The sequence below is a fragment of the Calidris pugnax genome, unplaced genomic scaffold (assembly GCF_001431845.1).
Source record: "Calidris pugnax isolate Ruff unplaced genomic scaffold, ASM143184v1 scaffold49, whole genome shotgun sequence".
In the NCBI taxonomy this organism is placed as follows: Eukaryota; Metazoa; Chordata; class Aves; order Charadriiformes; family Scolopacidae; genus Calidris; species Calidris pugnax.
Genome location: NW_015090798.1, coordinates 4849926 through 4877028, shown reverse-complemented (window position 1 = coordinate 4877028; position 27103 = coordinate 4849926). Strand labels below are relative to the sequence as shown.

At 46.2% G+C, this 27103-nt stretch overlaps 1 protein-coding gene across 1 annotated transcript in view; it reads right to left on the bottom strand.

The window, feature by feature from the left end:
* The window catches only part of RBPJ (recombination signal binding protein for immunoglobulin kappa J region), a 170084-nt gene that overhangs the window by 67348 nt on the left and 75633 nt on the right, over positions 1–27103 (bottom strand). The window lies entirely within an intron of this gene.

The window sequence follows — 27103 nt, the reverse complement described above, 5'->3', positions numbered from 1 at the left end:
ACCAACGCGAGGGGGGGCGGAGGTGGTGGCGGGGAGAAACCATCCGGGGCGGAGGGGAGGGGGTGGCTGCCAGCGCGAGGGGACGCGCCGGTTAGAACTCGCCGGGGCCTCCTCCCCACCCGACTCTCCCCCCCCCCTCTCTGTGGGGAGCGCGTGTGGGGCCGCCCGCCTCGTGCTGTCGGTGGGCCCAGCACATGCGCGGCCTGGTGGGCCCAGGCCTTGCCGGGCGGCCTGGCGTCAGGCCTGCTACGGGACCGGCCGCCTCAGGCCCGGTCTGTCCCGTCACCGGGTTCAACCGCCTTTAAGGGCCTGGTGCGGGGCTCCGGCGTCGTGGCTTTCCCCACTCGGACCTAGGCCCTGTGGGGTCTCCGGCCCGCCAGGCCGCGGGGCCTTCGGTCAGTGGTGGGAGGTGGGCAAGGCTTTTTACCTCAGCACCAAATGAGTGTTCTCTCAGGAGGTCACACCGGAGCTTTTGTGGCAGTTTTGACCCTAAGTGACGTGCCTGCTCTGTCTGAATCACTTAAATCGTGTTAAAAAAATCACCCTGAGCTAATAATGGTTGAGCAGCTGGGGTGTCCAAAGCCAAAATCCACCGGCAAGGTGACCTGTCTCATTGCTCTTGGTATCTCTGACACGCCATACTCACCAAACACCTTTTCATTCATTACTGAGTTTAAAAATTAATTCAGACAGAGTTCGGAAACCAGTGGGAAATAGGAAGGAAATCATTTTTCCAAATAGCAAATATAAACTAAGAGTAGGAGGCTGGGGTCTAGAGGCACAGCTATTAGAAAGATCTGTTAGATTACATCATGTTTTTGAAATGCTGGTTTTAAGTGAAAAGCCTGTTTTCATAGTTTTGTTGTCATCTGCAACCAAAATGTGTAAGGTGCATTTGTTTAGCGAACAAAAATTGTTGAGTCAAAAAGCTAAGACTGCCACCAATGAAGCGAACCTTGTGGTGACCTCTCAGGCTGCTGAATAGAGGCAGTTTTGGATTCATTTGACACATTAACTGTTTCAAGGTGAGGGTCTGATTGTCCATTCAAAGGCCATGTTTGAAAATTAATCCTTTTACATCAACGATTCTGTCCTGCCCGTTCAGCTTCCTCCATGTCTTCCATATAACATGTCAATCTAACCTCAAGCACAAAAGCAACATTGATTTAAAGATCCACTGAGATTCCAAAACCCACATCATTTTTATTATTGCACCTCCATACCTCTGCTGTTTCCCACTTAAGGAAAAAAATTAAAGTTTTGGTAATCCCGTGAATACGATTTTGGGTTTCTTGCCACATGTGCTTCCCACTGCTAATACTAATTCAATGAATAATGTCTCAGATGAGTAAAATCATGTTTTAAGAGATTGCTTGGCGACAGAGTTTGCTGTAATTCTACTTGCTGTACAAACAGCTATTGTTTGCTATCATTAAGGGACTTTCCCCATCGTGATTTCGCCCTCCTCATTAGGTACGAAAGGACTTTGATTGGCTCCCTCACAGGCGCAGTTCTCGGCAAAAGCACAATGCATACTGGAAATCCTCTGTATTGTTTGCAAAGAGCAACTCGTAATCCCTTTGGAAATTTCTTCCTAAAAACATCTTCTCTCCTTTTTTTTTTTCCTTTTTTTTTTTTTTTCTTTTTTCCTCTCTCCCAAGGCTAAAGTATGATCTCAGCTCGTGCTAACTCCATGCCATTAAGAATGGTTTCTGGATATTTGCCATGGACTGTCTCTAGATGGTCATTTTTCTGGGGCCCCTCTTTTAGTGTGTTTTGAATCAAACTGGAAAAATCTAAAAATACAGCACACAATAATCTGCTGTGTCTAGACTCTTTTAATATTTCACAATGAGGGCATTTCGATTAATAAGCAGATTAATTGGGTACCAGGGCAGGTATATTATTTCGAAGAATTAATAATTACAAAAACTATTGTAATCCTTTCCATCACTGACAGAGGTACATTATAAAACAAATAACCATTGAATTTTTTCTTTTTCCTTTTGGATCATAAACAATCTGTAGTTCAAAAGGCCAGGAATACTATTCAAATCAAAAACAATAGCCTGAAATTATGTGAGTAGCCGGTGGAAGGAAAGATAATAAAACCACAGAGGGTTTTTTAATATTGTTCATGCGTTGAATTTTCTTCTTGCTGCTAAAAGTTTGTGTTTCACATAGTGGAGCATGAGCAATTCCTGTTGAATGGAATTATTGGAAACTGAAAGCATCTAGTGCCTTGGGGAACTAGGGCTTTCTTTCTGGTCTATAACAAATGTAAATGCTTCCAGAGCCCAACTAGGAAAAACAAATTTAAATCCGAGGTTTGAAGCATTTAAAATTTTTTGTTTGCTATTTCAGTAGGTTCTGAATGATGCCCGTTGCTTCAGAGATAATTTGGACGAGCCCAGCTTGGAAGAGCCTTTGAAGCATGGGATTTCAACAAGCGTTGGGCTTCGCTTGTCTTCCAAGAAGAGGCTCTGCTGGGTGACTCCAGAATATTTGTCCACCTTCGAAAATGGAAGGCTGTTAAAGGACTAAATCCAGTTTTCTCTCAATTCTAAACTGGGGACCACCTCCTACTTGTTTGGATACACTGAGACGTGCAGGTGTGGAAAGAGCCAGGTCCGTGCGTGGTCTGTGCTGAGTGGATGCCAGCAGCTTCCTTTGGGAATTCATACAGTTCTCCTTGTCCTCTCAGGATCTTACTTTGGGTGTAAAGAGGAGAAAAGATGGGGAGCCCAGCGAGAGCCCACAGAGGGACCGGGCTCTCTTCGTGGACAGGGAGGTCTTTGCCTGGCTCTGGAGCAGAAGGGCCAGATGGGAACAGGGAGTGCTGGATGCAAGATGGAGTGACTGGGCTAAAGATTTCAACAAGCTCGTTTGACCAGTCTGGATCAAACTTTCTCCAACTCAACCATAGCTCTGGGCTTCTCCTAACCTCATTCCTTTGGGCACAGCAGTAGCCAAGATGCCAGCTGGCTTCTTGTCTGGCAACTGCCTCCTCCTTCACTAGCTTGGAGAAAGGTGAGAAGACAACAGACCGGCACCTGGTTGTGTAGAAGCACCCCGTGTCTCTCATCTGCTTAGCACGAGCGTGTAGGGAAGAGACACGCAAGGAGACAAGACTCCCCTTCTCAGTCTTTTTATGAAAAATAACTCGTAAAATCCTAGCTAGTTATAAAATCCCGTGACCTTAAAAAGCACGGCAGGTAGTAGAACCGCATGGTTATCTGAATCTTCATCATCATAAGCAGCAGATCGATCTCGAGATGTTGCAGTGGTGTAAATCACACACTCTAGGAGCAGGTACTGTGATACAACCCTGCTGGAATTTTATAAGCACAGGATGTACAGTGTGGTTTAACCGCGTGTCTAGGAAAGAAAACAAACAGGCAGTTGCCCACAGAACGTATCTTACATCTGAACTTCGGTGTGTGTGCCAACAAAAGTTATCACTTCAGCTGCCGGCTGGACAACTCGGTGTCAGAAGTGCCTCTGCTGTTTGGAAGGGAAGCTTCCATCGTCCCACACAGCTCAGAGGATTTGCAGCATCGTCTTGAGGATGATGGGGAGAAAGGACGGGCGAGTTAGCAATCTGCAGCAGGAGCCTTGGGAAATAATCTTTGCTTGTGTATCATAACATCAGAGAGGAGGATAGCACAAAAAAAAAATCTGAATCTGCATCTTAGAATCATAGAATGGTTTGGGTTGGAAGGGGCCTTAAAGATCATGGAGTTCCAACCCCCTGCCATGGGCAGGGACACCTCCCACCAGACCAAGTTGCTCAAAGCCCCATCCAGCTTGGCCTTGAACCCCTCCAGGGATGGGGCAGCCACAGCTTCTCTGGGCAACCTGTTCCAGTGTCTCACCACCCTCACAGCAAATAATTTCTTCCTAATATCCAATCTAAATCTCCCCTCTTTCAGTTTAAAACTGTTACCCCTCATCCTATGGCTCCACTCCTTGATCAAGAGTCTCTCCCCATCTCCCCTGTAGCCCCTTTAGGGACTGGAAGGGGCTCTAAGGTCTCCCCAGATCCTTCTCTTCTCCAGTCTGAACAACCTCAGCTCTCTCAGCATGTTTTCACAGGAGAGGTGCTCCAGCCCTCTGAGCATCTTTGTAGCCCTCTGCTGGACCTGTTCCAACAGTGTCCTTCCCATGTTGAAGACTCTAGAGCTGGAGTTAAGGCATGAGTATGCCTTAGTATGGCTCTTCCCAAGAGTTGGGCTTGGCCCTCACTCTGGCACTGCCTTGCAAACAAGTACAGTCCCTTCACAGAGGGTTTTTAGAATGTAAAGGCAAGATACAAGAGGTGAGTACAGCAAACAATAGGAAGGAAGAGGGGGAGGGAAGATGAGGTTAACAGTAATAACATCGTGTGGTTATGGAGGTTAACAGCGTGAACAGCCTGATGACTGACTTCTGTAAGCTCTTATTTTTAAATACTTTTCTAGAACACATTGTTAAGATGCTTTGCATTAAAGTTAAGAGTTAAGAGCCTGTCTCTCAACCTCTTCTCCACTCGTGCACATGGTGCCCATCCATGTGGATTACAAAGTCATTCCTGACAAGGAGTACAGCAGGATAAACCACGTAAAAAACTCCACGCTTCCCAAAAATGCTACAGGAGACACTTTTCAGTCTGTCTGCTCCCCGTGGGACTGATTTTGAGCAGAGCACACCAAGGGAAATGAGTTACATCCCACTGAAATCAAGAGGACAGGAGAGATACAACTAGTCAACTAGGCTGTGAATTATCACAAACAATTAACAAAGCAAAAGGGAGATTTAAAAGATTATGCTACGGCTCCAGCTGTTCTATCGATTTTATTCATATATAAATACAAATTGAATTTGCAATGCTGCAGTTCCGAATCAATGTGAAAACAGATGTCTTTGTGCAGAAAAACTGTTTAACCAGAGGTGCTGCCGCGGTTCTGTTGTTTTCATGATGTATATTAGTTTACCATCTACGCTGCCAGAGACCTGCTCACGCCCGAGCCTCAAATTTGGTGACAGAGCTGATTTTTTCAGCTACTCTGCTCTCCCATTCGTGAAGCTTTTTGAGAAAGTGGATGCTGATGTGCTTCACGCTTACCCACAAGTAAAATGTGTTTTGGAAAAGCCCCCAAAGAATGAAAACCCATTTGGTTTGAGAAAACAGGAGAGAAGCCCACACTCTTGATTATACGCATTTTTTCTGCTGGATATAGTGCTTAAGGGAATTTCAGACTAACTATAACAAGGTACAAAAAAAGAGCTCAGCAGCCTGCTCTAAAAGAAAACCACAAAGTGCACGTAACCCCTTGATAAAGCTACCACTAAAAACCTATTTGACACTATAAACTGTCCCCTTTTAGTGTGTACTGGGAAACTCTGGGTGCCGGTCATAACCACACGCGATGTCGGACGGCAGGAAACACGGACAGAAATCCTTAACCTGTAATTCCACGTACAAAGACGTGCACACAGGAATTTCCCTAGTCATGGCTTGAGACAGGAGTTAGGAAATTAATTGCTTCATGAGTATAAAGCTGCATAAACACTATTTGGAGAATTTAGTGATGGTTAAGCCTCACGCTGGTCCTATATGAAGTTAAACTTATTTTGTGTGTTTAGTGGCTTACAGAGAGTGTCCATGGCCTCAGGCTATGAAGGTAATACTGGTTTTGGGGCTGTTTCTTTGTTTAAAACATTGAGGAAGTTATGCACTCCTGAAAGGGGAGCTTTTTTAAAGTCATCTAAAGGCATGGTCAAAGAACACATAATCCTAAAAAATAATTATCTTGTAAAACTGCCACGTTGATACCTATTTGGATTATTTCTTTTGTTAAGAACAGTTGCACAAATTCTAGTTGTTGTGGACTTAGTCTAACTTTTGTACCACTCTCCCTTTGAACCTCTGCTGTTCTGTAGCCCGTTTTCCATAATCCTCATCCTGAAGAAAAGAAAGACTTTTTCTGGCAGTAATTAATGAAAATAAATTCCGTACAAATTGCCCGAGAATATTTCATTGCTCAGATCCAGGGTGGCTGACACTTGTGAATAAAATAACCTTTTGAATTTTTTCCTTTCAGGAGATTACACGTGACCTTTTAATGCTAAAGTTCATTAGTGCTTGGATATCATATTGATGAGCTTTGTATAAATGAATGGATGAACAGATAAGTCATAACTAAGGTAATGAGCTTATAGTTGTTACGGAGGTAACCAAAGACATGTCATGGGTGCTAATTAATTAAAGAATTTCTGTGTAATTTTATTTATTGTCAGTCTTGGTTCAGAATTCACTCTCTCTTCTTTAATCTTAACAAGTGATGTTTAATTTTTAATGTTCCGGAGAGCTGTATCTTTTTTTCTAGAAATCCAGATATCCCACCATTCTTATTACTCACGGCTTCATTATCAGTTTGTTTTTGTGCTCACCACTGGCACTGACCTTGCCAAGAGCTAAGCCCATGCATAATTTTACTCATGCGATTAGGCTCATTAAAGCTAATGGGATTAGTCAAGAAAGTAAAGCTACTTCTGTTTAAGTGTTTGTCGTTTGAGGTAGTGCGACTGGAAACAAGACCAGGAGAGTCTGGAAGGAGTTCAGACTGAAGAAGAATTTTCATTAAAAGTCATATAAAGAGAAATTCAAACATTTTTTCCCTTGACCCAACGCTCATGGGTGATGAACTAGGTGGTTGGACTAGATGATCTTAAAGGTCCCTTCCAACCTAGACAATTCTATGATTCTGTGATTCTATGAACACGAGGTGGTTTCACACTGGAGGTGAACAGGGATTTTCTAATATTGTGTTTTCTTCAGAAGGCAAGGGCTTGTCAGAACTGAAGCTGGTCTCAGCAAACTTTCTGAGGTTATTTCTCAAGTCTAGGATGAAATTTCTAAATGAAAGATAACGAGGAATATGCATCTCAGCCATCAGAAGCTGACCATAACCCGAGGCCATTGACGTGACGCTGCCACTTGGGAGACTTCAGGTGCCCCCAGGAATATTGCATGAACGTGGGGAATTTGAGAGAGGCAAAACCCAGGACAGGTTTTCCCTGCACGGAAAGAGGGAGATTGCTCTGAATTAAACAATGTAAAGGTGTCCACTCTCTCAGAGGAATGGTCTGACAGTTTGAAGGTAGGCTTGTAGGTGGAAGGCCCTTGTGTGTGAAGTCTTCAAGAGGAGTTTATGCCAGTATAGAGTAGATTAAAAAAAAAACCTAAAGAGGTTTTGTGGAAAAAGGAATGCATTTCCTTGCCATTACTCCTGCCCCACCTTTGTTCCTCATTTCAAGAGCTGTGAGTCTTTGGGGGGTTGGACTAGATGATCTCCAGAGGTCCTTTCCAACCCCGTATCATTCTGTGATTCTGTGAGTCTGCCTTTCTTTGACCTGCCCAGTGAAAGTACCTCAGAAGTGTTATAGCAGCCAGAAATACAACGTTCAGAGCCCAGCTGGTTTTCAGGCTCTTCCAATGCCGTGTCGGTTGGGGCTGGGAGAGGAAGGGCAGGGAGCAGTTATTCCCCTCATCCCGAGGAAATTCCCTTCCAGACCATCAGGACAATTTTATGGTCGTAGGTAACACAGGCCAAACATACAGTGGATGATTATTAACTCCAACACGCTATTATTTGTCATTTTTGACCTCTGATGAGATGCCCCGTATATAACGAATTATAAAAAATCTGGCCTCTGACTTACAAAAGCAAATACCAACTGCTCCGCTATCATTCTGAAGCAATAAATCTCCCCTGGCCTTGGAAAAAAAACCATCTCTTGTGGACTTTCACCCATTTTATACCTTCCTTTCAAAACAAATGCTTATTTTGGTCCCTGATAAAAACTGATACGGATGAGAACAAAAAGTTATTAAAGCTACAGTGGAGGCTATTTGTGGTCTAAAAGTGAAAACGCTTCATTAATACCAGGTCCTGGAGCCTGGTTTTCTCTGGGTAGGGGTTAAAAAAACCCACCAACGTCTCCCACCGTTGAGTCTAATATCGGGAGGGGGGGATAACTTTAACTGTTCCTTACTTTTTTCCTAGAAAAGCAACAGAGCTGTGCTTCAGTGTGCACCGTTTTATCAGCGTTAGGAAGAGCCATGTGGTGTTCCAGCGGCGTTTAATCCTGCTGAAGCCCAAGTGCCCAAGGTTTTTTGTGCTGAAGGGCTGGGGAAGGGAGGCTGGAGCGACAGTTATGGGTTTGGCCGGGCTCCGACTGTATATACAGCTGTTGCCACCCAGGGGAGGGAAAGGCAGGGTCTGGCTGTCTGTTCCCAACAAAAAGAAATGGCACATGCTATTACTTCCAGATCATTGCAGTCCCTGCACCACCATCTGCTGGGGGTCAGAGCAGTTGTCCGGGTCGGCGTCAGTCATGCAGGAACTCAATGCCTTTCCCCAACCCCCCCTAACCCCCCCCACCAGCTCTCCCCGAGCTGCGCCTGGCGGTACATATTTACAAGGACAATAAAGCCAACCTGCTCCCCGGACACAGGCACCACAATGCTCCCGTCACACTGGGAACAAAAAGGGGCACAACCGAAAGCCGATATGCATGACAAAGGGGGTTCTCGGGGATCACAGCTTTGTGATTTCGGGCCCTAACACAAATGGAAGGGAAGAAAAACTGTCACCCATGAGCCCAAACCTAGGGATCGTTGTATTTGTCATTGACATAGCATCGCTAAAAGGGTGCCTGGGTCTCCATGATTCCCCTTTTCCTATTGACAGAGTCCTCTGTAGGACAAGGGGGAACGGTTTTAAATAGGAAGAGCAGAGATTTAGATGAGATCTCAGGATGAAATTCTTTGCTGTGAGGGTGGTGAGACACTGGAACAGGTTGCCCAGAGAAGCTGTGGCTGCCCCATCCCTGGAGGGGTTCAAGGCCAGGCTGGATGGGGCTTGGAGCAACCTGGTCTAATGGGAGGTGTCCCTGCCCAGGGCAGGGGGGCTGGAACTAAATGATCTTTAAGGCCCCTTCCAACCCAAACCATTCTATGATTCTATGATTAAATAGGAAAATCTTGGATGATGAATCATTAAAACACTTGGATGTATTATTCCATAGCAGCAGCAGGATGATTCCTGCCACTTACCCCAGCCTGTCCGTGCATATCTCTTTTTATGGGGGCAACGCCACGTGCCGGAGCACGGTGCAGAGCCCCGGCTGACGTCAACTCGACAGTTCCTGGAAACAGGACGAGTACAACTGTGTCACAGTGATGTTGAAACTCAATGAGCTGTTTTAGCATCTCCTTGGCCCAAACAACAGCTAGTGAGTAATGCGTTTCTTCTGCTAAAAACGGCTGCTTGTGACACATCAGGTGTTACTGTAGGGTGTTGCAAACCCTTCGCTTAGTGCTGTCTTGCACACCTGGCTCAACATACCATAGAATCTTAGAATGGTTTGGGTTGGAAGGGACCTTAAAGATCGTCAAGTTCCAATCCCCCTGCCCTGGGCAGGGACACCTCCCACCAGACCAGGTTGCTCCAAGCCCCATCCAGCCTGGCCTTGAACCCCTCCAGGGATGGGGCAGCCACAGCTTCTCTGGGCAACCTGTTCCAGTGTCTCACCACCCTCACAGGAAAGAATTTCTTCTTAATATCTCATCTAAATCTCCCCTCTTTCAGTTTAAAACCATTACCCCTCATCCCATTTTTCTACTCCCTGATCAAGAGTCCCTCCCCATCTCTCCTGTAGCCCCTTTAGGGACTGGAAGGGGCTCTAAGGTCTCCCTGGAGCCTTCTCTTCTCCAGGCTGAACAACCCCAGCTCTCTCAGCCTGTCCTCACAGCAGAGGTGCTCCAGCCCCTCTGAGCATCTTCGTGGCCCTAATGCACATAAAGGTGACACTTCTGGTGCTTAGAACTGGAGGTGGGTCTCCTTGCTGCACATCTGCACTGCTCAGGACAAACTCAGCACTATTCCATGGAGTTTCTTAGTTTGGTCTCAGCATCAGCACTGTTAAACCAGGCAGCAGTGCCAGCATGGGGCGAGAGGAACGGGCAGCAGCCCTGGGAAGCTGTATGAAAGGGCAGGTGGAGCTGGACCCAGAGCTGTTTTTTAAGTGAGGCTCATTGACAAAGAAGTGGAAACCATGCTGTCCCAGCAAAAAACACACGACGGGCTGCTGTGCTCCCTGCCTCACATAGCTGCAGGGCCTGTCACGGCACTGCCACATACATCATCTTCAACGTTTCATCTGATAATTGGTGGTTTTGGCACAAGCAAACCCAATCCTCTTAGGTCCTGTCCTCGGTTGCTTTTTACTAAGCTCCACTCCGGGCATTTTTGCATTAAAGCCTCTCCAGTTTCATGCGACTTTTGACAGCCTTCTCGGAGGCTTTGCCTGGAACACCAGAGGGAAGAGGGGGCCTCCAGGTAAGCTGCCACCCACAAACCTTCCAGACTCCACCTCCATGGCCTGGCTGGCACTGGGACGCCCCAACTGCTGGTTCTGGAGCCTGCAGAGCTGGTTGTGGAGCCTGCAGGGACACGCGGAGCAGCCGTTGCCTCTTCCCTTGGAAAGCGTCACCCAGCCCCATCCCATACTTGTACTTGGAGGGCACTCACCCTGACCTTCTAGTGTCGGATCAGAACTAAAAGAAGTGGGTTTTTTTTCCTTACCAATCTAGTGCTGTTGAACTGAGTTGGAAGAAAAAAGTTGTGGAAGAGCAGTCAATGTATAGAATCATAGAATCAAAGAATTGTCGAGGTTGGAAGGGACCTTTCAGATCATCTAGTCCAACCATCAACCTAGTTCTGATAAAAAACCGTCACTAAACCATGTCACTGAGCACTATGTCAGCCCATCCTCTAAATACCTCCAGGGATTGTGCCTCAAATACTTCCCTGGGCATAGTGTATATATATATATATATGTGTATATATATATTTCCTGGGTATAGTTTAGATACAAATTAAAATGCATGCAAAGGGTGAATGTCTTGATGTCTGTGATTTTGGAGAGGGGAAGGCAGGGGATGGAGACTGGGCAGAGTGGCTCCCTCAGGACACTCGCAATAAGATGGGAGAATAAAGAGCCTTTAACCTGGAGGTAATTGATATAAATCTGGCCCAAATGTGTAGGGACCGAAAGCTATTCCCATCGTTAGTCCAAGGGAAGTGATGTGGTGTCCTGTGTGGGTGCTACGTCGTGGAAGTCATCCCTTTTGGTGCTTGCTTGCACCTTTGTTGGCAGCTCTATTCCAGCAGTCGGTGACTAGATTAGTGGGGGGACTGGACCAGGTTTCTCCATCATCCATCTGGACACAGTTCAGACACTTTCTTCACATAATGCTGAGGGTGGACCTCAGTTTTCAGGATTTTTTAAGCCCCGTCTTTACTAACAAACACAAAATGCAAGAATAGATACATTCTGCCTAATAACTTTTCTGATAAAAAAACTAATAACTAATAACTTTTCTGTTTTTTCTAAACAAGGAATTGAACATCCATGTTGGTAATCTTAGAACCAAAGAATGATAGAATGGTTTGGGTTGGAAGGGACCTCAAAGATCATTGAGTTCCAACCTCCCTGCCATGGGCAGGGCACCTCCCCCCAGACCAGGTTGCTCCAAGCCCCATCCAGCCTGGCCTTGAACCCCTCCAGGGATGGGGCAGCCACAGCTTCTTTGGGCAACCTGTTCCAGTGTCTCACCCCCCTCACAGGAAAGAATTTCTTCCTGAGATCTCATCTCAATCTCCCCTCTTTCAGTTTAAAACCATCACCACTCGTCCTGTCACTCCACTCCCTGATCAAGAGTCCCTCCTCATCTCTCCTGTAGCCCCCTTTAGGTACTGGAAGGCTGCTATAAGGTCTCCCCGGAGCCTTCTATTCTCCAGGCTGAACAACCCCAACTCTCTCAGTCTGTCCTCACAGCAGAGGTGCTCCAGCCCTCGGAGCATCTTCATGGCCCCCCTCCGGACCCATTCCAACAGGTTCATGTCCTTCCTGTGCTGAGGACTCCAGAGCTGGACAAAGCACTCCAGGTGGAATCCCACCAGAGCAGAGCAGAGAGGCAGAACCACCTCCTTTGCCCTGCTGGCCACACTGCCTTTGATGCAGCCCAGGATGTGGTTGACTTTCTGGGCTGCCAGCTTGTTCTATGGGACATTCCTGCTAAACCAGGTGCTTGTTGGTGGAATACTCCCTCTTCCCCCACCATAGAGTGGTACGCTTAAAAGAAGTGCTGCCCTGGATAAACCTTATTCTTAACTTCTATTTTGTAAATATGTCATTGTGTGAACCAAAGAGCTCATTTTATTTTCCTTAATTGCCTAGATGAAATGAATTTATATAGTGCCCAGCCCAATGGGTGCCCAGTTGGGCGTAGAGCTTAGGAGTCTAATGCTTGAAACCACACGTGCTGGAAGCTCTTTATTTGGGTGCTTAAGGGGGAGATGAGCTATTGGGAAAACCTAGGCCAGAATTACAGTTTTATTCTTTCTATTGCCTCTTCACTTCATCACCATCGCCCTTTATCTCTGAGCCTGTAGATATGTTTTTATAAAGACCAGTTCCGTGAGTTACGGGATCTCTGGGCAATACAAATTCAGTCCAGATCAGGCACAATGAAAACGTATGTTGAATCAGCCAGAGCACATAATCCAGCGCTTACGCCAGCTTTATTCTTTGTGCTGTGATTCTCAGTGACAACTATGGGAGAAAAAGTGATACTTGATCAAGCCCGAATTGCGCAGCGGCGAGGTTTTGCCTTTTTGAACAAATTTAATCTATTGCCATAAGCCGTACCAGTTGAGTACATTGCATCAAGAGGCGGTGACATTTTTGATCTGGGATTAACTGCTGTAACTTTGGATTTACTGCCTGCTGGAGCTGTGGCCTGATTTTTACCCCCAAACCACTTATATGCTGTTTCTTAATGTATCTGCCTTGAACTCATTTACAAATCCACTAACCAATCTTCTTCCAAATCTTTTCTCCCAATTGCTTCTGCAGTCGTGTCTGCCAGAAGTTTCTAATGCCTAATGGCCAGATAAATGGCTGTTAGGAAATAATGGATTCATAAAATACAATTATGGAGCTTTATGAAGGCAATGTTTTAGTGATTTGCAGCTGGCCTAGGGCACACACACGTTTATTGTGGCCTCGTGTTGCTTTTTGTCCTCCATCCCTTCTCTCTGCTCGCTCTACCCACTTACAGCATTGTATTTTAGTCCCTTGAGTGTGCCAGATTGAATCCTAAGCATATAATACAGGAGGTTCCCCCGAGCCTACTGGAGATGCTTAAAACTTCAGGAGGGAGAAAAAGATACTCAAAGACTTTTAATATTTAAATATATTTGTTCCCACTGCTTGTGGCGTTACTTTTCAGAAGCAGCGAAGGGCAAAGGAGGGTAGGAAGGGGACGGGAGGTAATGTTGCTTTGACTGAACAGCGAGAGGGATGGCTGAGCCTCAAATTGCTCCCCGTCCCTTGCTCTGGCACTTGTGGGTCTATTGAAAACGGGCCAGAAGGACATGCTGAATTTGTCGCTCCCGTGTGCAAGCCTTTCCCGCAGCAGCGAGAGAAACCAATCAGTGCTGCTTCAAAAGCAGCTGGAAACTGAGAAAAACCCTGGGTCCCCTGCTGCCTGGCGAGCAGCAGCACAGGGTCTTCTCGGTTTCCAGCCACTACAGAGGCTCCATTGACAAAAAATGCGTGCGGCATTTGAAGGAGCACAATGTGACAATGAAAAAAAACAAAAAACCTGAGGGAGACAAAACAAGGAAGGGGGAGAAAAAAGAGGGCCAGGGTGGGGGGTGAAGGGGGGGAGAGGAGAGAGAATTAAATGGGAATGTGGGAGCAAGCTGAAGGCAGGAGGACAAAAATCAAAAGAAAAATATGCTAATCACTGCAAAAGTGGCAATGAGAATAAATCATCATCATTGTCATCCTCGACACCTCTGCGCTGCTTTGTCAAAGAATATAGTTGTGATAGCAAGACTGGAGGAAACGAAGTAAGACTTTACTGGTGTTCACTCTGGCTGCCTCTCTCAGATATGGACACGCTTATTTTAGTCCCCTGTTCCCATAAATGCAGTTAGGAAGTACAGAGCAACTGGGAGATGCCAGGTCCCACACCAGGGAGGATGCGGGACCACAAAGAGGACACTTCACCTCCTCACCCTCCATCCAAGAGAGAAGCAAAAGGGGTTAAAGTACCCCAGGAGCCAGGAGGACTATGTCTTACCATTGCTCAGAACAACCCAGATCCTGCCCAAAACAAAGCCATGGAGCTGGCTCCTTCCCTCCTTTCCCTTGTGCTTCATCCCATCGGCTCAGAGACCTGTAGCCAGGTGGAAACCAGGGGATCATGGATAGCTCAGACTGAAGCAGCACAGCTGGGTTTTATTTCTTTTACCCCTGTCTGCCCGGCCAAGGGGTGGGACATCTGAGAGGAGCATCCAAGAGCTCAGGGGATGTGCCTGTGATAGCATTTCTGTGACCTCCTGGCTGTCCCCGCTTGTGGAGCTTCTTCAGGGTGAAGGACGCTCTGGGGCTGCAGGAGCCAAATTTTGTTACAAAGCAACTAAATTGGAAAGGAGGTCCCCAAAATGCCCTCCCATGGCTCATGGCTTTTTGGTTGACAGGTCCAGCTCCAGCTACTCCAAAGGAAAATTCACTGAAACATGTAACGGGTGAAGGCAGGGCCTTCAGCACCAACAGTCTCAATCGAGAGAGCTGCTCTTACTGGGAATAACTCAGCAATGTAGACATGCAAAAGGGAATACTTCTTGAGAGAGAGCACTAATATCTGCAGATTCTCTAGGAATTCTCGGTACTTTCTGAAAGGTCAGAGAAGTGCACCATAAAAATAGAGGCAGAAGAATAGAAATGTCTGAAAGGTCAGAGAAGTGCACCATAAAAAGAGGCAGAAGAATAGAAATGCTATTATAGAATCACAGAATGGTTTGGGTTGGAAAGGACCTTCAAGATTATCCAGTTCCAATCCCCTTGGAAGGGACCTTAAAGATCATCCAGTTCCAACCCCTGCAGGGACCAGGTTGCTCAAACCCCTCCAGGGATGGGGCATCCACAGCTTCTCTGGGCAACCTCTTCCAGTGTCTCACCACCCTCACAGTTATTGTTAGTTTCTAGAGGTCTATCAGCCAGGAACAAAGAAGAGGTAAATTCTCTATTGCCTGAGTTGGAAGTGGATGAACTCAATTTACCTGCACCTGCCTTTGAGCACCCTGCTGTCATCATCTTACATTAATTTTTCTTTTTAAGCAAAGGAACCAAGGAAGGCTCCTGTCTTGATGACAGGAGTTCTGAAGTGAAACAGAGCCTTCTTAAAAAATTCTCAGTTATTATTTAGGTTTAAAATAAAATGCTTCCATTTGCTGTGTTAAGTTGGCAGTTACTTTCGGTCTTGAGAAATTACTTCTGTGAAGTAGTAACTCTTTAGGTCAAAAAAAATGATCAGTTTCTCCAAAGCAGGACCTACAAAAAAGCTGGCTTGAGGTCAAAAAAAATGATCAGTTTCTCCAAAGGAGGACCCATGGCCTCTACAAAATCCCCAATTTTTGGATCAGTGATCAATTTGTCTTTCTCTTTAGGAATGGTAGGTAGTGTAGAACAGAACTGATTTTCTTGTGATACTTTTACTATCTGTGTATTTTTACTAACTGTGTGTTATATTTTGAAGGAACCTACAGATGTTTTAGCAGTTGTAAAATGAGACCACGTCCGTCTCATCAGAAATCCCCCACTGGATAGTACTTTAAGAACAAGTTGGTGTTTATTATTTCATCTGTTCAGTTCACGTATAACAGACCAGAGTTGATACTGTATTTTCAAATTTACCATTTCAGGATGTTGCCATCTGAAATATAAGTTAGTTTGAAATGAAGGTATTTTGCTTCATCTGTAAAATCTTAGCTGTACTTTTTATGTCATAGGAGAAGGTGATAGCAAGAGCTGTGGAGAAACTACCAGCACAATAAACAAACATGTAGAGATACCTTTCAAAATATTGTGCAAAAACCTATTTGCTATTTTTATGGTTATTTTTTTCTTTCGCCTTTGGGTATGTCTCATGGGCTGGCTCTGTCTACATTACCAAGTAATTTATCATAACAGAAATGGATTGAAGTAGGTTCAACAAGGCCAAGTGCCAGGTCCTGCATTTGGATCACAACAACCCCAGGCAGCACTACAGGCTGGGGACAGAGTGACTGGAGCTGCCTGGCAGAAAAGGACCTGGGGGTGTTGGTCGACTGTTGGCTGAACATGAGCCAGCAATGTGCCCAGGTGGCCAAGGTGGCCAACAGCATCTTGGCCTGTATCAGGAACAGCATGGTGAGTAGGACTCAGGAGGTGATCGTCCCCCTGTACCGGGCACTGGTGAGGCCCCACCTCGAGTGCTGTGTCCAGTTTTGGGCCCCTTACCACAAAAAAGACATTGAGGTGCTGGAGCGGGTCCAGAAAAGGGCAAGGGAGCTGGTGAGGGGTCTGGAGAACAAGCCTTATGAGGAGAGGCTGAGGGAGCTGGGGGTGTTCAGCCTGGAGAAAAGGAGGCTGAGGAGAGACCTTATCACTCTCTACAACTCCCTGAAAGGAGGGTGTAGAGAGGTGGGGTCGGTCTATTCTCCCAAGGAACAGGCAATAGGACAAGAGGAAATGGCCTCAAGTTGCACCAGGGGAGGTTCAGATTGGATATTAGGAAAAATATCTACACTGAAAGGGTTATCAAGCCTTGGAATGGGCTGTCCAGGGAAGTGGTTGAGGCACCATCCCTGGAGGTGTTCAAAAGATGGGTTGACATAGTGCTTAGAGACATGGTTCAGTGATGTTTTTTATCAGTGTCGGGTTGATGGTTGGACTAGATGATCTGAAAGGTCCCTCCCAACCCAAACAATTCTATGATTCTTAGTAGTTAGTGCTGAGAATCAGCATGTTCGTTTGGGTTTGTGATGGGTTTGCCAAATCAGGAAAAGATCAAACAAGGTCCTGCTCTACACAGGATTTCATTACAATTTGTAAAGGGTGAAGGAAAAAAAAAAAGGCTGGGATCATGTGGTCTTCATTTAAAGCAATGTGCTTGAAAGTTCATTCACTTAAATGCTAGATATTAAAATAAGTGAGTAAATCTCTTCTGTTTTCTCAGTTGGAAAACCCCACAATACTGATGGCCACCCGTAGCTGCCAAACTTCAGGCAGCCTGCAGGAAAAAGGACAGGGATGTAGTAACTTGAAATGATGATACTTGGGATCTTTAAGCAGCTGATATTTAAAACTTCACCCACATTAAAAGTTCGGTTTTGCTGTTAGAATAAACCTTTCTATTTTATATCTCAACTCATACCATAGGCTTCTCTTTTCACTTATGTTTTAAGCAATGAGTACAGCACATGAACATATTTCAGCATCTGAACAAAAGAGAACTTTTCCATTCCAACTCTCTTATTTTGATAGTCAATCATGAAAAGAAAGTCGATACATTTCTAAAGCTCCATGAAAAGCAGCCTTTGTCTTCTGCTTCTACGTTTCTCAAGGAAAAAGTTAACCAGAAGCATCAGTCAGAACCTGGAAAGAATCAGATCTGAAGTCTGAAAAAAAGTAGTGAGCTTTCATTTGTCCTTACTCCCCTCTACCAGAGGTGATTACGAGTAACATTAGAAATTCAGATACAATATCGTACATCAATGTATTGATCATGAGATCAGAAAGTCACAAGCCCCGAATGCTAATCCTGACTTTGTCAATGATTTTCAGCTCTTGTCAAGTCACTCCTATGCAAAGCTTCCCACCTAGAGAAATATTAATGCTTCGAAGAGCAGAAGAAAGAGTCCAACCCTTAACAATTTACCTTTCTGATTTCTAGCTTGTTGATTTGAATGAATCCTTACTTTGCTCTTAAAACTCTGCCGTGAATTTTGCTTACTACTGCTGGCTAACTTTTTGCACTGAATGTTTTAATTTTGATTAGTCACATTCATTTGTGCAATTTCAGTTCCTTGGCTGGGTGGCTGGAGCTCGGGCAAGTTTCTAGAGCAGCTGCTGGGGTGAGCACAAGACCTCGTTTCAGTGAATTCTTGCGCATGTGATTGTCACGTTTGCTCTCAGCAGATCATCAGGCACATTTTGGGTGAATGCATCCAGAAAGCCAATAGAAAGGCATGTAAAGTGAATAAGTGAAAAAGCATTTGACTGCTAAAAAAGAGGATTCCTACAGCAGTGTACTCTATTGGCTTTGCTCTGATGTTCTGGAAGAAGTGTGGCCAGCTGGTTGAGGGAGGTGGTTCTGCCCCTCTACCCTGCTCCGGTGAGACTCCACCTGGAGTGCTGTGTCCAGCTTTGGAGTCCTCAACACAGGAAGGACATGGCCCTGTTGGAACGGGTCCAGAGGAAAGCCACAAAAATGATCAGAGGGATGGAGCATCTCGGCTATAAGGACAGGTTGAGAGAGCTGGGGTTGTTCAGCCTGGAGAAGAGAAGGCTCCAGAGAGACCTTAGAGCCCCTTCCAGTCCCTAAAGGGGCTCCAGGAGAGATGGGGAGGGACTCTGGATCAGGGAGGGTAACAATAGGATGAGGGGTAATGGTTCTAAACTGGAAGAGGGGAGATTTATATTAGATACCAGGTAGAAATTCTTTGCTGTGAGGGGGGTGAGACACTGGAAGAGGTTGCCCAGAGAAGCTGTGGCTGCCCCATTCCTGGAGGGGTTCAAGGCCAGGCCGGATGGGGCTTTGAGCAACCTGGTCTGGTGGGAGATGTCCCTGCCCATGCCAGGGGGTTGGAACTCAGTGATCTTGAAGTGATCAGTGATCTTCCAACTCTAACCATTCCATGATTCTGTGATTCTAATTTCTTTCACTGAGGTCTGATCCATAGAAAGGGTTTGGTCACTTAAAATAACAATTAAGTCCTAAAGTTCAGAGCATGTGCTGTTAGAACTTCAGCTCAGCTTCTCTTTAAGCTTAATGGAGAGCACCCACGTTTACAGCACAGTTCATACCCACAACCTGCCTTTGCCGGATGCCGAAGGGAACGGTGCCTCCTAAAACCATGGGCACCACAGGAAATCCCAGGCAAACACACTCCACCCCTAAGGAGGTGCCAGAGCTCCCTGAAAGCCTCCTTATTTTGACCCAAAAGCTCCTTTAGCACTTGAGGGTTTGGCATTGGCACGTCTCATCTGTCAGTGTGCAGGTTACTGCCGCCAAGACCCGACCCGTACCCCAGCTCGTTGCGGCACCTTGTCAGGGCTGAGTTTGGTGTGAGGGGCAGGAGCGGGACAGATTTCTCTTTGGAAAAGGCAGGAGTGGGAATGGCTGCCACCCGCTTTTGTGCAATACCCGATTGGGTCCAGATTCCTGCCAGTAATATTTAGAGGAGAGCGTCCCAAGCTGTAATTTTCCTATCCCTGGATTAGAGGCTGGGTTTGCCCGGGGAGCTGGGAGATGCAGCTTCCCCCCGGGGAGCTGAGATGCTGTCAGTCAACTGTGGCTCCGAGCTCCTGGCGCGTCACACGCTAATTAAAACCTGCTTCTAGAATGCCTTTCGCACTTACGCCTTGAAATGTCATCCCAGTTTAGGAAACTTTCAGAGACAGCCACGGCTCGGCTTCTTTCTGAGTTGGAGAGGGCTCAAACCTACGTTTTCCACCTCCTCTGCCTCAGCACACCTTACCTGCCTTTCTAGTTCTGGCCCTAGAACGACACAAGTTTATTTGTTTCATGATCAGAAGGTATTTTTATAAAGTTTTCCACCTCATTTTTGCAAAACTCGAAGTTTCCTCGTAGTCAGCCACTACAGGTAGAGCCTCAGATTTAGTTTTTAATCTGGACTGGAAGCGGTCCACGGGGGTGTTCAGAGATAAGGTCTCAGTTCAGTCTGATAAACCACCAGGGGCTGTTTGTAAAACCAGCAACCAGATTTTGAACGTCTCCTAGGTGCTTCTGATTTTCTTCTCTCAGGTGCACACAGAGATGTAAAGTGTCTTCCCTTCAGCCTCAGATTTACGAGAACTTTGGAGCTGCGGGAGTTAAAACAACTGCATCTCTCAAACAGATGTTTTTTCTTAAAAACTTTTATCAGGCTTTGAAAATTTAAATTTGGCCAGCCTTTTTAAATCTGATGTCTAAAGAAAGCTTGCGGAACTCCTGAGCAATTGTTAATGGGTCACCTGCTAAGTCATGGAGATCAATACTTCTTATCCTCAACCATTACATCCCTATTACAAGCGAGTACACAGAGACAGACGGTGCAGGCTTTGCCTTTAGCGCAGTCCATACAGATTAATTAAAAAACAGGCCCAGTGCAGATGATGCCAAAAGAAAAAGTCCAAAGCATGAAAAAAAAAAAAACCCCACAACAAAAAACCCAAAAAAGAATTACATCATTTCCTTGTATCTTCCCTAAGGACAAGGGATTGGAGAGTATGAGTCAGTCCGAAGAAATGAAATAAAAACAGCCCAGCTTTTAGTGACTTTTCCTTCTTCTTGCCTTATGGAACAGAGCGGGCCACCAAGAATGACCAGCAAAACTCTGACTGCTCGCTAGGTTTTAAAACAGGAGGGAAGGTGTGTGCGTGGAGGGGTAGCCCAGCTTTACCACTTGTGACAGAGATGCAGTGACCAGGAAAAGTGAACTGGAGTATGGGGGTGGCATGGCTTTGGGGACATCATATCTGCTGCCACCGACAGCCACCTACAAAGCGTGTGTGCTCTGCAGCTGTGGGGGTGAAACACTTTCAAAGCTCCTCAGGGAGGAGAACACACTTTTGGGTCCTCAAGCCACTTCTTTCTACCCCTGCTTTCTGGTCTACGACGCAGAGGTGCTGGGAGGATGAAGCAGTGGGTGACTTCAACGCTGCTTTCTTGGTAGAGGAACAGTAGTTTTTGTCCGTGACTTAACAATTTGGGCATCACTTTGCCACGTGCTGGCCTTGCTCTCCATCCCACATCACAGTGTCAGACGTTCTGGCAAGTGACACTTAATAACACAACCTATTTCCGGCTTAATAATTCAGCGAGTGAGAGTTATCTGGATACTAATGAACTTCCTGCTGTCTCAAAACCGGTATTGTTTGCTTCCGTTTGATAATGAAGATAATGAAGGATCGGCTGTTTGAGCCAGGGGTCCATTTGATAGCATCATTGGCAGGTCCTTTAATATCGAGGATATTCAGCAGGTCAGTGTCTCTAAGGACGCTCTGACAGACGTAATTCTGTGTTCTTTGCATTGGTAGAGAAAACAAACACAAAAAAAGCAACACATTTTTTTTCATATTCTCTGATGCCAGTAAAGTCCTTCGGTGAATCAAACCCGGGAAGTCCCAGGACTACTCTGGAGCCTCCCAGGTCAGAGTTTCCAAGGCAGAGGATTTAATTACCCAACGCAAGTTTCACCGTCCCCTGATTCCTGAGATTTCATTTCTCAAGGAGAGGATTTGGGGTGTCCTTTTCCCATATTTTTACAACTTTTTATTCTTGTCTGGTTTTCAGCAGTAATTTCTACAGCCTTTTCGGTCTTTTTATGTCATGTTCCTTCCCTGCTCCAAATAGCTAAGGCTTGGCAAAGACGTTCGATGGACTTCAACCAAGTTAAGAGGGCGTGTAGAACTGATGAAGGGTATAAGATGGGAAGATGGGGAAGTATAGATATAATTCCCTTTAACAGTTTAGAGCCAAAACCTCCCAAGATTCATTTGATGGTATCACAGCCTCAGCTTTGATTTAAAAATGAGTCCCTCTGAAGAAATGCTGGTGCCCGTGCTGATGCCCGCGCGTGCAGTTTGGCTCCATAGCCGCCAGCAAGGCTGATCTCCATCATGAGGTTCAGCAGCCTTCAGTGGCTTCGGGGCTCCCTGACAACTCTATCAACCAAACAGCTCCACCTGCCAGGAGGAGACAACCGTGAAGACCCCACTCAGCCCTCCCAAACCCTGCCTTTGGAATCAGTGACCCCTTTGCCTCCGTCAGCCCGTGAGGGGGCAAATGGGAACGAGCGGCGGGGTGGGTGTGAGAAGCCAGGACCACGCAACCTTGATGTCACGCTGTGCCTTGGGCAGAGGCTCGCCACCATCTGACCCTGTCCTCAGCAGCATCTGTTTCCCCGAATGGCAAATAGTTCCCATTACCCTCACGCTGTTCTACCGGCCCGCGAGTGCAAACCTGCCCTGTGACGGAGCGAGTCCTGCCTCCGAGGGGGGCAGATTTCGCCATCCCCCTGTCGTGTGTGTGCTTTACGGCTGCGGGTCCTACGTAAGCCTAAGAAAAACCTTCTGATGTGTACTACTGATTGTTTACATATGTTATCAGAGGGGAAAAAAAACAGGAAAGGAAAGCTGGCAGCTCGCGCTGCCAAGAGACCTGGCAGTGGCTAGAATCACATTTAGATCATTTCCAGTCAATAGGCTTTGTTTTCGTTTTAAAAGAAAAAAAAAAAAAAAAAAAGAACAAAACCCTTCCTAGAAAGTTGCTGGACTGTTATTTTTTCTCTGCTACGGTCGGGCCAGAGGAACAATTGCAATGGCCCCTGTCCTTACCACTGGAGCAGGAAACATCAGGAGATGCTTCCAGAGGGAAGGTGGAAGGTGTGGTAAGATGCTGTGCTTTCTACAAGTTCAAAATACAGAATCACAGGATCACAGAATCTTCTAGGTTGGAAGGGACCTTAAAGATCATCTTGTCCAACCATCAACCTAACTGACAAAAATAGACACCCACACAACAAACAAGAAGCATCACCATCACTAAACCATATCTCCCAGCACTACATCAACCTGTCTTTTGAACACCTCCAGGGATGGTGCCTCAACCACCTCCCTGGGCAGCCCATTCCAATGGCTGATAACCCTTTCAGTGAAAAGGTTATCTGAGCACTGCTCGGAGCCATGATCACGATTCTGTGAGATAAAGGCCTTTTAACAATAACAAGATCGGGGACTTGAGATGCAAATAGAGGTTAATGCCAAAAGAAGAAGAAGATTAAGTTTAGGCATGTTTCTCATCTTCAGCTCAAGCTCTGTGATGGGGGTAAAAAAGCTGAGGGGTGGGAGGACCGGGAGTCCAGCTGCCTGCATCTGAGCATCGTCTGTAGCAGAGGGAATGTTGCCCTGGCCACCTACGCCAGAAGAGCTCACAGCTTTTCTGAAAACAAAATATTAGAGGGAATAGATGCTAAAGCAAGTTGAACAAGAGTCTAACTCAAATTGTCTCAAATGTGTTTAAATCTGTGTTCTATCTGTGGTGGTGTTGAGCAACCTGGTCTGGTGGGAAGTGTCCCTGCCCATGGCAGCGGGTTGGAACTTGATGATCTTTTATAGGGACCTCTAGAGATCATCTGGTCCAACTCCCCTGCTAAAGCAGGATTCCCCAGAGCACATTACTCAGGACGGCATCCAGGTGGGTCTTGAAGATCTCCAGAGAAGGGGACTCCACACCCTCCCTGGGCAGCCTGTTCCAGTGCTCCGTCACCCTCACCAGAGAGAAGTTTTTTCTCATATTTGAATGGAACTTTCTATGTTCCAGCTTGAGCCCATTGCCCCTTGTCCTATCGCTGGAAACCACTGAAAGGTGGTTTTAAGGTCCCTCCCAACTCTAACCATTCTATGGTTCTATGATCTCTGCCCAGTCACATGTACAGGCAATACTGGAAACCTTATTAGGGTGAAATAAAAGTTGCAAACTTACATCAGCATCTCAAGCACTACAATCCCCATTAGTCCCAACCCAAGCTTCAGGAGCTCCTGGCTGTCGATACAAAACTATTCTCATAGGGTTGAGTGTCTGGGGACTCCAGACTGCACTTTTTGAAAGTGCTGACTCGTTTTTCCAATAAAATCCCTAATGTTAACTCAGCCTGAAGACATACAACACAAGCGAAAATAAATTGTAAACTTTAGCGTCACCCTAAGTATTAGACATTCATACAAGATGTCATCGTCATCCAGAGAGAGAAAAAAGAAAAAGGAGGTTGAGGTGCCAGCAGTCACAGTAGGAGAGAGCTCTAGCAGGAGTCCTGTGGGAGATGATGCAGAGTTGTCAGCATCAGCACTTCCTTTATCACCTTAGTCATTTGGAGCAGAGGAAGGGCAGTTGTGGTGCCGCAGTGGAAGCAGGGGGGGTGTTAAATTCACTTTACATCCAACAACCCAGAGAGAGAAAAAAGAAAAAGGAGGTTGAGGTGCCAGCAGTCACAGTAGGAGAGAGCTCTAGCAGGAGTCCTGTGGGAGATGATGCAGAGTTGTCAGCATCAGCACTTCCTTTGTCACCTGAGTCATTCGGAGCAGAGGGAGGGCAGTTGTGGTGCTGCAGTGGAAGCAGGGGGGTGTTAAATTCACTTTACATCCAGTGCCAGATTCCCCATGCAAAACCAAAACACAGGGATTATCTTCTGGCATGGTAAGCGTGTAGAAAAGTGACAACAGCTACCTGCTTTTCCCATCTCAATGAGATACTCTTAGGAGACTACAGTTAGGATCTGACTTTTACTGTGTTATTTGGGTGCATCAAGAAGAGTGTGACCAGCAGCTGGAGGAAGGTCATCCTCCCTTTCTGCCTTGGTGAGGCTCCATTTGGAGTCCTATGTCCAGTTCTGGGCTCCCCAGTTCAAGAAGGACAGGGGGCTGCTGGAGAGAGTCCAGTGGAGGCAATGGGTGCATCAAGAAGAGTGTGACCAGCAGTTGGAGGAAGGTCATCCTCCCTCTCTGCCCTGGTGAGGCCCCATCTGGAGTCCTATGTCCAGTTCTGGGCTCCCCAGTTCAAGAAGGACAGGGGGCTGCTGGAGAGAGTCCAGTGGAGGCAACAAAGATGGTCAAGGGACTGGAGCATCTCTCTTATGAGGAAAGGCTGAGAGACCTGGGTCTGTTCAGTCTGGAGAAAAGAAGACTGAGAGGGGATCTCATCAGTGCTTATAAATATCTAAGGGGCGGGTGTCAAGAGGATGGGGTCAGGCTCTTCTCAGCAGTGCCTGGTGATAGGACGAGGGGCAACAGACACAAGCTAGAACACAAGAAATTCCATCTCAACATGTGGAAAAACTTCTTTAATGTGAAGGTGGCAGAGCCCTGGAACAGGCTGCCCAGAGAGGCTGTGGAGTCTCCTTCTCTGGAGATATTCAAAACCTGCCTGGATGCGTTCCTGTTCAGCCTGCTCTAGATTCAGTGGTGACCCTGCTCTGGCAGGGGGTTGGATTAGATGATCTCTGAAGGTCCCTTCCAACCCCTACAATTCTGTGATTCTGCAAGTCTTTGTTATCCTGAGGTAAGGGAAGACCAAAGAGCACCTATTAGATGCTGAATTTGCCTACAGGATACATCCCACACTTCTTCCCTCTGTCCTTTGCAGCCACTAGAGATACGGTCATGTCAGAGCTTCTGGCTGTTGGGTCACATGCTCCAATACACCAATGCAAGGCATGAAAAGTTGTCAACGATACCGGAAAAACAAAGTAATGCTTGTAGGCTGGGGTGTCAGGGAGATGACGAAAACCATAGCTGAAAAGGGAACAAAAAAAAACAAACAAAAAAATGCTATTCAGGCAGAACTTGGTGGAAACTACCAGCTTCTGCTGTGTTTTTCTTGTGAGAGGGACAAAGACATTTTCTCCTCAAGACTGACAATGGTAGGACATTGGCGTGTAGAAATGTCTTATCTGGAGGTATTCCAGACCAACAGAAGTGGAAAAGAAAACAACCTTGAAATAAATGGACTTCATCTAGCTTCGACTTCCAAAGTTGAAGCTTTGGAAAAGTTCGTCTTCCAAAACTTCTAACTTGCAAAGCTTCACCTAGAAGACCTAATCTTGATCTGAACTACGTCAGATGGCAACAGCCACACATCGTCCCAAAGATAGCCCTGTCTACAAACTCTTAATGCATTTAGGAGTAGGGGGAAAGGTTGGATGAGCTAATTCTGGCTGAGGGTGTCCTGGTTCCCTGGGGAATATTTTTGGGTTTAGCTCTTTTGGAAGAGCTGTCTGACTTCCTTCCCTGAGGAGAGTGAAGAAAGACCAATACTGTTCATCATTTTACAGAAAAGCCATGGTCCACCTTCATTTCACACTTGTGACTCTCCTGCAAATGTCAAACTGGCCGTGGCTCGGAGCCAGCACGTGGTAGTGGCAGCAAGAACTCCTTTCCATTAGTTTCTTTAATTCACTGCTTCCTTTACAGACCTGAAAGGAGATGAATCAAAAATAATTGCTTGCTTAAAAAAATAATACTGCCTTGTTCATTAAACTTTGCCGGGGCACTGGGTGCAGGCACTTGAATGATCTGGAAAATATGAAAAGAACTTGGCTGGGGAACAAAACTAGAGCTGATATGTGATAATGGCAAAACCAGAAGTAGAAGCTATATAATACAGGCAAATTCCTATTGAATGCCTCTTTGTCTTGCTTTAAAGAAAGACAGAGAAGCACTCAAGATGTACAGATAACTCGACAGTGTTCCTCACTGCAGAGTTCAAGGAAAGAAGGAAATGCTTCAAGGGTTAGTTCCTGGCTATATGGAATATTGCTGGGCTGGAAGCAGTCAGCTGGAGTTCATGCTGATAGTCCCACAAACCGTTTTATCGCAAAAATGTACAGTAATCAGTAAGAAGCAGTCCCAGTGCTTTCCCACCACTTTGTGCTTTATAGGCACATGGGGAAGGGGGGTGAGATAGACTGCAGTGTGGGGCTCAGGCCAATAAAGAACACTGAGCTTGGTCCACGGTTAAAAAATGCATCTTGTGGAAAAAGGGGGAAAAAAAAGGAACCACATTTGCATATGAACTTCAGCTCTTCCTCTTGCCCACTAATTATTTGTTCTGTTTGCAAGGGCAGTGTTTCTTGCGTACGTGCTCATATACCGTACCAAAGGAATAAGGATGAGTCAATAACCTGATGGATGTCACGTTCTGCAGTGTCTTTGCATCTGCCTCCACTGCTATGCTACCAGCTGGGGAGAGACTCCAGAAGCATCAGTCCTGCTTCACAGGCTGCTCACTAGCTCAATGAAGATGAACATGGGAAGTTCCATCTAAACATGAGGAGGAACTTCTTTGCTGTGAGGGTGGCAGAGCCCTGGAACAGGCTGCCCAGAGAGGTGGTGGAGTCTCTGTCTCTGGAGACATTCAAAATCACCCTGAACACGTTCCTGT